The following is a 14,690-nucleotide window of genomic DNA, read 5'->3' as shown; positions in this document are numbered from 1 at the left end:
CCCCTCTAATTTGTTGGGGGTATATTTTGTTGTTTCTGTTTCTTGAGATGACTCCTTAGTTCATTCTTTTAAGCCTTTCTATTTAAAAATTTAAGGCTACAAATTTTCTTTGCTTCTTTAGTTTCATTGTATGGATTTTAATATATAGTATTTTTCTATAATTTTAAAATTATTTTGTCCCCACCCCTCCCCTATTATACCATTCTCTATGTCTTTACATATCCTTAGTTTAGCTCCTGCTTATAAATGAGAACATGTGGTGTTTAGTTTTCTGTTCCTGTGTTAGTTCACTTAGTATGATGTTCTCCAATTCCATTCAAGTTGCTGTAAAATACATTATTTCATTCTTTTTGATAGCTGAGTCATATTCCATAGTGTATGCATGCCACATTTTCATTATTCACTTATTGGTTGATGGACATTTAGCTTGATTCCACATCTTTGTGATTGTGAATTGTGCTGCAATAAATATGTAAGCGCAGGTGTCTTTTTCATATAACAATCTCTGTTCTTTTGGGTGGATATCTTCTATTGGGATTGCTAGATCAAATGGTAGATCTACTTTTAGTTGTTTGAGAAATCTTCATTCTGCTTTCTATACATTCTCACCAATGGTATATAAGTGTTCCCTTTTTTTTCTGCAAGCATGCCAGCATTTATTGGTTTTTGATTTTTTAATAGTGGCCATTCTGACTGGTATAAAGTGGTATCTCACTGTGGCTTTAACTTACATTTCCCTAATGATGAGTGATATTGAGCATCTTTTCATCTGTTTGTTGCTCATTTGGATATCTTCTTTTGAGAGATGTCTGTTCATGTCATTTACCCACTTTTTAAATGGAGTTATTTGATTTTTTTCTTGATGATTTGTTTGAGGTCTTTGTAGAGTCTGAATATTAGTTCTTTATTAGATATATGATTTGTGAATATTTTCTCCCATTCTGTAGGTTACCTATTTGCTCTGCTTATTATTTCTTTTGCTGTGCAGAAGCATTTTAGTTTAATTAAGTCCCATTTAGTTTATATTTGTTTTAGTTGCATTTGCTTTTGGGGTTTTAACTATAAATTCTTTGCCTAGGCCCATGTCCAGAAGAGTGTTTCCTGGGTTTTCTTCCAGGATTTTTATGGTTTCAGGTATGACATTTAAGTCTTTTACTCATCTTGTGTTAACTTTTGTATATGAGGAGAGATATGAGGAGAGATGGCGATCAATTTTCATTTTTCTGTATGTAGCTATCCAATTCCCAGCACCACTTGTTGAATAGGATGTCATTTTCCCAGTGTATATTTTTGTCTGCTTTGTCAAAACTCAGTTGGTTGTAGGTATTTGGGTTTATTTCTATATTCTCTATTGTGTTCCATTGGTCTATGTCTGCTTTTGTACCAGTATTTTGTAGTATAATTTGAAGTCAGGTAATGTGATGTCTCCACCTTTGTTCTTTTTGCTCAAGATTGGTTTGTCTATTTTGGCTCTTTTTTAGTTCCATATGCATTTTAGGATTGTTTTTTCTTTTTTTTAATTTTAAATTTTAAAGATGTGGGGCACAATTCAGGGTTAGATATACAGATGTTCATTATGCAGGTACCCTTGTTGACAGGTGTGTCCTCCCTCCCCTAGCAGTTTTCTACTACTGCCAATCCTGCCCCTGTCCTCCCCTGGCAGTTTCCCAATACCGACAATCCCTTTCTTATAGTAGTATGTTAATTGTTCAAGACCCACTTATGAGTGAGAACATGTGGTATTTCATTTTTTGTTTTTGTGATAGATCACTCAGCATTATAGACTCTAAGGTCATCCAAGTTGCTGCAAAGTTAATAATTTTTGTCCTTCTTTATGGCTGTGTAATGTTCCATCATGTTCATGTACCACATTTTTTTTTATCCCGTCCTTTTTCAATGGGCAGCATGGTTGGTTCCATGTTTTTGCTATTGTGAATAATGTTTCAATAAACATGTGTGTGCAGGTATCTTTTTCATAGAGTGACTTGAGTTCCTCTGAGTAAATTCCCAGCAGGTGGCTTGGGGGAGTCATATGGAGAATCAATTTTTAGATCTTTTAGGAATCACCACATGGTTTTCCACGGAGGTTGTACTAGTTTACACTCCCACCAACAGTGTAAAAGTGTTCCCTTTTTGCCCCATCCTTTCCAGCATCTGTTGTTTTTGTTATTGATGATGGTCATCCTGACTGGAGTTAGGTGGTATCTCAGTGTGTGTAATTTGCATTTTTTGATGGCTAATGAGGCTGAACATTTTTTCTGTTGGGTGCTCGTATGTCTTCTTTTGAGAAGTGTCTATTCATATCTTTTGCCCACTTTGTAATGGGGTTGTTTGTTTTTTTCTTTTCAGCATGTTTGAGTTCCTTGTAGATCCTAGATGCTAAGCCCTTGTTAGATACACAGTTGACAAATATTTGTTCCCAGTCTGTGGATTGTCTCTCTGCTCTCTTGATGGTTTCTTTGGCTTTGCAGAAGACTGTCAGTTTGATGAGGTCCCACTTGTCTATCTTATCTCTTATGGCATGGATACTTGGGGTTATGATCAGGAATTGGTTGCCAGGGCATCTTCTGCATTTTCTAAGGTTTTTATAGTTTGAGGTTTTACATTTAGGTCCTTGGTCCATTTAGGGTTGATTTTTGTGTATGGTAATAGATAGGGGTCTTGTTTTAATCTTCTGCATGTGTTCAGCCAGTTTTCCCAGTAACATTTACTGGATAGGTTGTCTTCTCCCCAGTGGTTGATAGTGGAGGTTTTGTCAAAGATGAGTTGGTTGAGAAATTGAGGTTTTGCTTCTGGAACAGGATTGTTTTTTCCTAATCTTTGAAAAATGACATTGATAGTTTGATAGGGATTATGATGCTTCTGTAGGTTCCTTTGGGTAATATGGCCATTTTAACAATGCTGATTCTTCCAATCCATGTGCACGGGGTGTTTTTCCGTTTGTTTGTGTCCTCCGCAGTTTTGTTCATCAGGGTTTTGTGGTTTTCCTTGTAGAGATCGTTTACCTCCTTGGTTCAGTATATTTCTAGGTATTTTATCTGCTATTGTAAATGGAGCTGAGTTCTTGATTTGAGTCTCAGCTTGGTCACTTGTCGGAGTCCCGCTCCGACCTTGGAGGGAAGGGTTAGGACCCGCACCGGAGAATCAGGAGACGGCGAGAAGAGACCACTCGGAGGCAGTTCTTCTGGGAACAGTCTGATCAGGACTGAAGCCAATTTTATTCAAACCTTTTCCAACTTATATACCATTTTCTATACCCTCCAGCAGTGGGATAATTATTTACTGGGGGCGTACAAATTCCATGATGTATATTGCGGTTTACAAATTATGCATCACAAGACCACCACGAGACTTGCAAGTTCCAAGCAGACAATTCGAACTCCATGATGCCTGACCTGCTTCACAAAACTCACATCAAGGTCACAGGTGCACAATTTCAATTGTTCAAAATGTCTTCCATAGTGTTCAATAAATCATTCATATTATACTCTTTGTTCTAAACCCTGATTAATACAAAAACTTTCTAAGTTAACTCTAGGTTCAATCCAAGTTCACTGACTCCTAATATTTTTTAACGGTTGATATTATCAACTTAACATTATAATCTATAAGTTTACTTAAATGACTTAATTTTTATTTTATTCCATTAACCTATTATGACTCAACATAGTGCCCTGTAATTCTATAGCAATTAATTCAAATCTTATTCCTTACCATGACTTATATGAGTTTCATAAACCTAAACTTTAATTTTTATATGATCTAGTGATTGGACTTTAACCCAAAACTTAAATCTTTTTTCCTAGTACATTAATACATGGCTACGTGTAAAATTTCCTATTGTCATATTAGAAGCAAAAACAGCACCGTTGGGAAAATTTCGGTATACTAATCAAAAGATCTTAAAATTGGCCTACAGGAATAGGAACTAAAGTCATAACCTGAGAAAAGGAAACTTAAAAGCTTAAACAAAACTTAAAAGTTTTCTATGAATGCTTATTACTGTTTAAATCTTTTTGATGGAAATTGTATCATCTTAAATGTATGTTTTATTCAAACAAGTCTATTCTAAAAATCAAATAGTAGCTGTCACACTCTTGGATAATGGGCTGCACGGTTACCATGACAATGACATCGGGCTGAAGCAAACGGAGTTTCGGCATGTAACGAAACTAGAAAAACGTCCTGCCTGACTAGAGGCAGGGCAATAAAACTATTATGGTAATTTAGTTTCTAATCTTAATCCTAGGAGAAACTGCCTTTGGGAACAAGAACTAACTAACCAGTCTACCAGGAAATAGAAGTTAAAAAATATCTAGAAAGAAGTAAAACTTAGAAGGGACAAGGTCATAAAAAATAATTCTGCTATGCAACTTTCCATCAGGTGTATAGAGATTTACTTATAAGTTTTACTGCCATGTATGCACACTGGTCACTAATCACACGCCAATATTATAGGTATAACTGATATCCTATGTCAGAGGTGATCTTCCAGATGGGCCTTTACAGGCCTCAGCCATGTAGCTATAGATGTTGGCTCCCAACAGTCACTACTGGTGTACAGCAGTGCTACTGATTTGTGTGTGTTGATTTTGTGGCCTGAAACTTTCTCAAATTCATTTATCAAGCTTAGGAATCTTTTGGAGGAGTTCTTAGGTTTATCTATATATAGGATATTATTATTGGCATACAAAAACAGTTAGATTTCCACTTTTCCAATTTGGATAAGCTTTATTTCTTTTTCTTGACTGGTTGCTCTGGCTAGAACTTCCAGTTCTGTGTTGAATAAGAGTGGTGAAAGTGGGCATCCTTGCCTTGTTCCAATTCTAATGGGAGAATGCATTCAACTTTTCTTGGTTCAGGATGACATTGGCTGTGGTTTTGTCATATATGGCTTTTATTATTTTGAGGAATGTTCCCTCTATGCCTATTGAAAAAATTTTTTTTTCTCCTGTTGGGAGGGGCAGCGTGCTTTATTCAGTGGGTACAGTCCAACCTGGGGGTGAGTACAGACACAGGCATGTGGGGAGCTGCCCGGGAGGCCTGAGCTTTTCTGTGAGCAAGAAACAACTCTATGGTCGACAGCCACTCCTCGGTGCAGGCAGGACAGAAGCCCTTGGCGGGTGGATCCCGCACGTCTGTGTCCTCCACTCCACAGGTTGAGTTCATGAGTGACACTGTGGCAGAGCCTGAGAGAGAGGCAGCCTTAGAGGTAATGAGTCTGCAAGGACGCTGGCAGGTGCATCAGTAGAAGCAGACCATGTGCAGGAAGGTGCGGCCACTCTTCTCCTCGAACTCCTGCAGCAGCTTCTCAATCTCGTTCTCCATATCCTTGGTGTGCTGGATACACTGGTAGAGCTCACAGATGAGGAATGCACCCAGGGTGGCCTCCTGGTGGTTGTCCTGGATGTTGACATAAACCACGTGTACTGGCTGGCACGTCTCCTGCTCTCTGGAATTCAGATCTTCCACCACCTGGTCGTAGACTCCCTCCTGGCAAGTGAAGATCAGGTCAAACAGGTCTTTGCAGTTCTGGAATCGCTCTGGCGGAGGCTTGATCCTCTTGTTTCTGTCCAGCATGTGTAAAATGCCATTCTGTGTGTGTAGAGTTCTTTGTCTTTCCTAAGAAGATCATTGTACATCTGGTCATATGTGGCTTTGAAACCATAAACATTGGGCTTGTCAGGTGCTGATCCTGGAAGCTTCACATGAGTCCCGTTCCAAAGGACCGGAGGCTGAATCCCTGTTTGCTGAGGATTTTGTGCACCTCCATGCTCTGGTTCTGGTTGCTGGGGCACACTACTGACACCTGCAGCAGCGGTGATGGCATGGCAGCCACGTGGTCGGTGCCCAGCGGGGCCTGGCTCCCACCGCACCAGGGTTTTCCACGCAGCAACATGGCTGCTGTGGCAGCCGGAAGTCCGCAAGGCAGAAGAGGGGGTGCCGGCAAAGTCGCATGTGGCGCCTGCACAGTGCCCTCCTCCCTGGCCAGGGCGTGCATCTGGCCAGTGCCTTGGTGGTGCTGGGTGGGCTGGAGTGCACAACCCTATGCCTATTTTTCTGATGTTTTTTTCATGAAGGGATGTGGAATTTTATCAAATGTTTTTTCTGCATCTATTGAAATGATCGTATGGTTTTTGTTTTTAATTCTGTTTATGTAGTAGTTCACATTTATTAACTTGTATATGTTGAACCAACCTTGCATCCCTGAGGTAGAACCCAGTTGGTCAGTTGTCATGTCTCCTGTTTCATTTCTGATGTAGCGAATCTGAGTCTCCTCTCTTCGTTTCCTAATCTTGCTAACAGTCTAACAATTTTGATGATCTTTTCAAAGAACCAGTTTTTTGTTTCACTGATACTTTGTGTTTTTTAAATTCTAATTTCATTTAATTCTGCTCTGGTCTTCATTATTTCTTTTCTTCTGCTAGCTTTGGGATTGGTTTGTATCTTTCTAGTTTCTTGAGGTGTGATGTTAGGTTGTTGATATGTGATATTTTAATCATATTAACGCAGGCCTCAAGCTCCATAAATTTTCCTCTGAGCATGGCTTTGGCTGTGTTCCAGAGGTTTTGTTAATTTGTTTCATTGCTGTCATCCATTTCAAGAATTTTTAAAATTTTCATCTTGATTTCATTGTTGACCCAAGGGTCATTCAGGAGCAGATTGTTTAACTATCATGTTTTTGTTTGGTTTCATGAGTTCTTCTTGGAGTTAATTTCTAGTTTTATTCCACTGTGGTCTGAGATGTTGCTTGATATGATTTTTTTTTAACTTATTGTGACTTGATTTGTGGTCTATCATATGGTCTATCTTGGAGAATGGTCCACGTACTAATGAGAAAAATCTTTTTCTGTAGTTTGGGATGGAATGCTTTGTAGGTGTCTGTCAGTTCCATTTCCTCTAGAGTCCAATTTAATTCTAATGTTTCCTTGTTGATTTTTGTCTTGATAATTCTTTTTTGCTGTCAGTGGACTGTTGAAATCTCCTGTTATTATTGTACTGCTGTCTATTTCTTTTTTTAGATCTAGTAGAATTTGTTTTATAAAGCTGGGGGTTCTGGTATTAGGCACATATATATTTTAAATTGCTATGTCTTTTTGTTGGATTGATCTTTTTATAATAACTATCTTATGTAACTATCTGATCATTATATAATAACTATCTTTGTATTTTTTTAAGTCTATTTTATTTGATTTGAGAATGGATACTCCTGCTCATTTTTGGTTTCCATTTATGTGGAATATTTTTTCCTACTCCTTTACCTTGAGTCTATAGGAGTTAAGTGGGTCTCTTGAAGGAAACAGATATTTGAGTTATGTATTTTTATCCATTCTTCCAGTTTGTATCTTTTTAGTAGGGCACTGAGACCATTTATATTGAGTTAATAATGATATGTAAAGTACTATTCCATTCATCATACTGGTTTTAGTCTGGCTGCTTTATTTTTTATTTTCTCTATTGTGTTGGTGTTCCATAAGGCCTGTGAACTTTATGATTTCCAGTGTTTTTCTACTGCTGCGTTTTGGTCTTTTGTTTCAGTGTTTAGAACTCTGTTGAGTATTTCTTGTAGAGCTGGTCTAGGGGTGACAGTTTCCCTCAGTGTTAACTTGCCTGCAAAGATTTCATTACCCCTTCATTTATGAAACTTAGTTTTGTGAAGTACAAAATTCATGGGTGACTGTTATTCTGTCTGAGGAAATTAAAGATTATTCTGTCTGAGGAAATTAAAGATGGCATCCTAATCATTGCTGGCTTATTGGGTTTCTTCTGAGAAATCTGATGTTAATCTGATTGATTTACCTTTGTAAGTTATTTGATGCTTTATCTCTCTGCTCTTACAATTCTTTCCTTCATATTTACTTTGCATAACCAGATGATTATATGCCTTGGGGGTGACCTTTTTGCAATGAATCTTCTGGGGATTCTTTGGGTTTCTGTATCTGTATGTTTAGATCTCTGGCAGTTAATCTCTCAAATAGATTTTTCTATTGATTCCTCTTCTTCTAAGGAACACCCATGATTATTTGGTTTGGATGTTTTATATAATCCCACATTTCTTGGAGACTTTATTCCATTTTCTTTATTCTTTTTTCTTTATTATTGTCTGTTTGGGTTAATTCCAAAAGCCTTGTCATCAAGTTCTGAGATTTTTCTTCTACTTATTCTAGTCCACTGCTAAAACTTTGCACTGCATCTTGTACTTCTCTGAATGATTCTTTCATTTCTAGAATTTCAATTTTTTTTTTTTTAAAGATGTGGGTTAGAATTCAGGGTTAGGTATACAAATGTTCATTATGCAGGTACTCTTATTGATAAGCTATACTTCCCTCCCCTGACAGTTTCCCACTACTGCCAATCCTGCTCCCCTGCCCTCCTGCCAGCAGTTTCTCACTACTGCCAATCCTTTTCTTATAGTATTTTGATAATTATTCAAGGTCTGCTTGTGAGTGAAAGCATGTGATACTCAGTTCTTTTTTGCTTTGATAGATTACTCAATATTATAACTTTTTTTGAGGTGTCTATTTCCTTGGAAAATTTTTCATTCATGTCTTGAATTGCTTTTTAATTTTCTTTATGTTGGTTTTTAATTCTCTCCTGAAGTTCATTGATCAATTTTATAACCAACATTTTGAATATGATGTCTGGAAATTCAACAATTTCATTTTTTGTTAGGGCTCATTGCTGAAGAGTTGGTGTGGTCTTTGAGGGTGTTGGAGAACCCTGATTTTTCATATTGTCAGAATTATTTTTCTGATTCCTTCTCATTTGGGTTTGACTATTTCTTCTTATTTGAGGTTGGCAGGAAGTGAACGTAGGTACTGTAGAGCTCCTTTGGTTACATATAGCCTTGGTGTGGTGAGATTTTCAATTGCCAGCTGTGGTAGTCTTGTGCTGTGCACCTGCACTGGCTCATGGCATGCTGAATGACTGGAATGGCTTGGAAAGTGGTGTTAGCTGGGGTCTGGGATCAGGCCTTCCCCAAATATTATATCTGATGTGGTTGACTCTACAGTTGACCTCTGTTCAGGAGCTAGTGCTTATGGGAGAAAGCCAGCTGTGATGATGGCTGTGGGGTTTCTCCTTGGCATATGTTTCTCCAAGGAAGTGCTCAGTCAGCCTAGACCAAGGGTGAGGTTCTGGGAATTTTCCAAGGTTTTTTTTGTGTGATTGTTTTGAGCCTTCTGTGCACTCTTAGCTGCTCCACTGGGATAACACCATTGTGCAGAGCAGGCCTAGAAGAGTTTATAAGGGGAGGGAGAGGTTGCTACGGCAATGTATCCTACCCAGCTCCATCTTGGTGAGACCTCATCTCTACAATAAATCAAAAATTAGCTGGGTGTGGTGGCACTCACCTGTAGTTCTGGTTATTGGGAAGGCTGAGGCGGAAGGATCGCCAGAGCCCAGCAGGTTGATGCTAGGGTGGCTGTGAGTGTGCCACTGCACTCTAGTCTGGGTGACAGAGTGAGACTCTGACTCAAAAAAAAAATGGTGAGAAGATGATTTCAGAATGCAAGAGTAGGGAGAGACAGAACAATCGAATATGACATCATGTGCACCTTAATAGGATCCTGATACAAAATTGCAAATTTCTAAAGACATTTTTGGCTACTTGAAATTTAGATATGGACTGAATGCTTGCAGGAAATTTTACTTTTCTTTCTTTCTTTTTTTTTGTTGAAGTTTTCAAATGAAGTTTATTAGAAAAAGAAGGGAGAAAAGAAATGGAGACATGCCAGAGTTAGCATGGGTGAAAAAAACTGCTATTAATTTTCTTAGCTGTGATAATGACATTATAGCTATAAAGAAGAAGACTCTTCTTTTTAGAAAATTAACACTGAAATATTTGAGAGTGAAATGTCATAATGTGTATTATTTTCAAATGTTTCAAGCTATACTTGTAAGCTTGGCTTATTTTCCTGTCACTTGCCAATACCAAGTCGCTTTAATAACTACATCTCGTAATAAATGTCCCGACCTAATTCTATTTCAACGACATCTTGGCTATTCTTTTTTTTTTTTTGAGTAAGTATATGTGGTATTTATTTATTTATTTTTTATTAATCAATATTTTTTATTATGATATTGTGGGTTACAGTTAAGGGTTAGGTATACAAATATGCTTCATTCAGGCACCATTGTTGATAAGAGGTGACTCCCCATACCCATACAGATATTTACTATCATTGCGGGGTCATATGGGAGGTCAATATTTAGAGCTTTTAGGACTCACCATACTGTTTTCCATAGAGGTTGTACTAGTTTGCACTCCCACCAACAGTGTAGAAGTGTTCCCTTTTCTCTACACCCTCTCCAGCAACTGTTATTTTTTGAGTTATTGATAATTGCCATTCTGACTGGAGTTAGGTGGTATCTCAGTGTGGTTTTGATTTGCATCTCCCTGATGATTAGTGAGGTTGAACATTTTTTCATGTGTCTGTTGGCTGCTCGGATGTCTCCCTTCCCCTCCTCCCCCATAGTTTCCCACCACTTTCAGTCGTTTTCTTATAGTATTATGTTGGATGTTCAAGGTCCACTATATGAGTGAGAACATGTGATACTCAGATCTTTGTTTCTGTGAGAGGTCACTCAGTATTATAGACTCTAGTTCCATCCAGGTTGCTGCAAAATTCATGATTTTGTTCTTTTTTATGACTGTGTAGTATTCCATCATGTATATGTACCACATTTAAAAAATCCAGTCCTCGTTTGATGGGCAGCATGGTTGCTTCCAGGTTCTTGCTATTGTGAACGGTGCTGCGATAAACATGCGTGTGCAGGTACCTTTTTTATAGAGTGATTTGAGTTCTTCAGGGTATATTCCCAGTAGGGGGATTGCGGGGTCATATGGGAGGTCAATATTTAGAGCTTTTAGGACTCACCATACTGTTTTCCATAGAGGTTGTACTAGTTTGCACTCCCACCAACAGTGTAGAAGTGTTCCCTTTTCTCTACACCCTCTCCAGCAACTGTTATTTTTTGAGTTATTGATAATTGCCATTCTGACTGGAGTTAGGTGGTATCTCAGTGTGGTTTTGATTTGCATCTCCCTGATGATTAGTGAGGTTGAACATTTTTTCATGTGTCTGTTGGCTGCTCGGATGTCTTCCTTTGAGAAGTGTCTGTTCATATCTTTTGCCCATTTTATAACTGGGTTATTTGTTTTTTTCTTTTCAGCACATTTGAGTTCCTTGTAGATCCAAGATGTTGAGCTTTTGTCAGACCTGGAGTTGGCAAATACTTTTTCCCAGTCTGTAGGCTGTCTCCCTGCTCTCTTGATGGTTTCTTTGGCTTTGCAGAAGCCTGTCAGTTTAATGAGGTCCCACTAGTCTATCTTATCTCTTATGGCCTGTGAATTTCGGGTTTTGTTCAGGAATTGGATGCCAGTTCCAATTTCCATGAGAGTATGTTCTTCATTTTCTAAGGTTCTTATGGTTTGAGGTTTTACATCTAGGTCTCTGATCCATTTAGAGTTAATTTTTGTGTATGGGGATAGAGAGGGGTCCTTTTTCAATCTTCTGTATGTGGTCAGCCAGTTTTCCCAGCACCATTTACTGAATAGGTTCTCCTCTCCCCAGTGGTAGGTGGTGGAGGCTTTGTCAAAGATGAGTTGGTTGAGAAATTGAGTTTTTGCTTCTGGAATCTCAGTTCTATTCCATTGATCTATATGCATCTTGGCTATTCTTAACCCTTCACCCTTCCATATACATTTTAGGATCTGCTTGATATGTTCTATGAAAGGTCCCATTGGAATTTTTATAATTTAATTTGATGTCTATTTCTGTGATTTTTGTGAACATTTCAAACATACTGAAAACTTGAAAGAATAATGCAATAATCACCTGTATAATCTTCACCTGAATTCAATAATTACTGATATTTACTATACTTAAATATTTGAATATAGTTGTTATATTCATTTATATGAGAGGTGACCCAAACAACCCCAGCATTATCTTTTGGAGGGCGGACCCCTTGTGGTACAGGCTTCCCCCACTAGGGAAGTGTTCCAGGAATCCGTTGGCATCCATGTACCAGCTATTATCCTTGTGAGAGACTGCGTTCAGCTTCAGTGAAATTTTTTGGAGGTTTTTTTTCTATGTGTTTGCCTATTTCATGATGGGTGATTTATGAGTGCACCTGCCCACACCCTGCTGAGTGTTTAGCAGTTTTTGATTGAAAATAGCATGACCGCTGTGCCCCAACCTCCCTATTCACTTGATCTTGCCCTGAATGACTTTCTTTGGGTTTGTTTTCCTGGGTGAAAAAAAGTTTTCAAAGGGAAACATTTTGCCGATGCAGAAGAGTTGAAACAAAAAACAGCAGAAGCACTAAACAGCATAAAAATTGATGAGCTCAAAAACTGTTTTGATCAGGGGAAAAAGCATCTCAATAGATGTACTGCATAAAATGGAGAGTACTTTGAAGGTGACTGACATTTAAACATGGAAGAATAAATACACAATTTTTTATAAGTAAATTCCAGATTTTTTTTGGTTCCCCTTGTATAATTGCTACAGGTCTATTCACATATTTAAGTATAGTAAATGTGATACATATTTCTATATGAAAAAAAGTGAAATTGAATCTCTACCGCACACCATACATAAAAAATCAATTCCATATAGACCAAAAGTGTACAAGTGAAGGGCAAAACTTTAACATGCTTAGAGCAGAATACAAGATAATGTATTTAAAACTTCAGGGTAGAAAAGGCTTTTTTAATATTCAAAAGAATTAGCAAAAATAAAAGGCTGAAATTTCACTATATTAAATCAAGGAATCTCTACATTAAAAATCATTAAAAAGTGAAGATTCACACTGTAAACCAGGGAAACTTATCTCCACACATATACTAAAATTAAAGAAACACAAATGCAAAATATAAAAAAAAACTTGTAAAAATCAGTAAGAAAAAGTTAGACAACCCAATGGAAAAGCAAAAGACACGGCTATTTGATAGGGAAGTTGAAGGAACATTTATTCTTCACATTTGTATTGAGTATCTCTGTTCGGAGCCAAGCATAGGGTTCAAGTTGTAAACAAAGCAGACAAATATGAGTCCTCAAGTGACTAACATTTTAGTGGGAAACACTGGTAATGAGAAATAAGAACTCAAGACTGAAAAAGAAACTGTGAGTCAATATACCGGGGATATCAAAAAAATGCATACACATTTCGAGAGATAAGATATATGTATTACTTTTCGAAGTTGAATTGAATTATGGTGGCAATGTGTAGCATGACATTCGCTCAAAAGCTGGCATTAATCAAATGAATGCTAGCATTACCATGTGACAGGCGGGAGAGGCAAAGAAAATGGCGGAAGCATGGTTGTTCAAGGAGTGCAAGACCGTTTTGAAGTGGTATTTGACATTTGAGAACGTTGCGGAAGTGCGATGGCAATGGAGGTGTGAGTATGCAATGAACCTCCAACACACCTGACAATTGCGCGAATTCATGATAAGCCTGAGACACATAGTACTGTGTGTGATGTGCATAAGGGAAGATCTGGAAGGCCTCGCACAGCAAGTTCTGCAGTAGTTGGCCATTGTCAGAAGTGCCTGGACGCTGATGGTGACCACTTTGAGCACCTCTTGTCATTGTAGAAGTCAAGCATGACTTGTATTCATCCTTTGTTATCAGTATATATCGAGTATTGCAATTTTAATAAAATTTTTTCCCTTCTTAAAATGCGTATACTTTTTTTTTTGGCACCCTCTGTGGTTCGGTGGAAAAGAGTGTGGACCAGAAAATTGAACGAAGTAATACTTGAGAAGCACTTAGCAAGCTACCTGGTATAGAATAATCACCCAATAAACATCAGAGCATCTTTTTAGTCTTCTATTATTGTTAATAATCCCATCTAGTGAATGTAACTCAGTTCAATTCTGAAACCACATCAGAGCACTGGACCATCCTTTGCACCACCAGTGCTGGCTTCTCTGGACTCTGCATCCTGTGGCCACCTGCCGGTTCCCGGAAGCTCAACTGGTGCTAAGTCAATTTCAGTCACTTGGGAAAGGAAATAGATGAACTCACTTAGTGAGGACATCTAGAGTGAGAAGAAAGTCTAGGGAACAAAATATCTCGAGGATGTCGGACTCCAAAGGATGAGCTGAGGCAGAGAATCCCACAGAAGCCCCTAAATAGGAACCGCAAAAAGTAGGGAGACACCTGAGAGTGCCACAACTTGGAAGAAAAACAGGAGCTTCCAGGAGGCTTAAAAGTACCCTGTGCTGCCGAGAGTTGATGTAAGCTGAGGACTCACAAGGGATTTTGGGTTTAGCAAGAAGGAGGTTGGTTGTGACCTTGCTGAAAACAGGTTTGCAGGGCTGGAGCTGGGGGGAGGGAGGGGAGCAGATGCCAGATTACCAGGGGCTGTGGGGCTGGTGGGAGGTAAGGACAGAGGCGGTGAGTGTGGACAGCCCTCTCAAGAAGGTTGACAAGGAGGGGAAGGAGAGAACCAGGACATGGCCTGAAGGTGCCCAGGAAGTTTGCTTTGTTTGGCTTTCAGATGGGAGAGACTTGAGAATATTTGAATGCAGATGTGAAAAAAACCCAAAGAAATGGAAGAGAGAGAGAGAGAGAAGATACTGACACAACAAACTCCCAAGGAAGAGGAGGGGTTCTTGCAGAGGCAGGTGCCGTGTGGGTGCCACCCTGCTCCAGGACACACGAACAGATCAAAG

At 38.6% G+C, this 14,690-nt stretch overlaps 1 pseudogene across 1 annotated transcript; it reads right to left on the bottom strand.

Annotated features, from left to right (window-relative positions):
* Nucleotides 1-5,233: 5,233 nt before the first annotated feature.
* LOC103254756 lies at nucleotides 5,234-5,830 on the bottom strand (annotated as a pseudogene). Its single transcript, XR_002481642.1, has one exon. The product of XR_002481642.1 is annotated as an RNA polymerase II subunit A C-terminal domain phosphatase SSU72-like (transcript).
* Between the last annotated feature and the right edge of the window lie 8,860 nt (nucleotides 5,831-14,690).

The sequence above is a fragment of the Carlito syrichta genome, unplaced genomic scaffold (genome assembly GCF_000164805.1).
Source record: "Carlito syrichta isolate Samal-C Ts95f unplaced genomic scaffold, Tarsius_syrichta-2.0.1 Scaffold287465, whole genome shotgun sequence".
Taxonomy (NCBI): Eukaryota; Metazoa; Chordata; class Mammalia; order Primates; family Tarsiidae; genus Carlito; species Carlito syrichta.
Note: the sequence above shows the minus strand (reverse complement) of the source record. Positions and strands in the feature narration are given on the sequence as shown.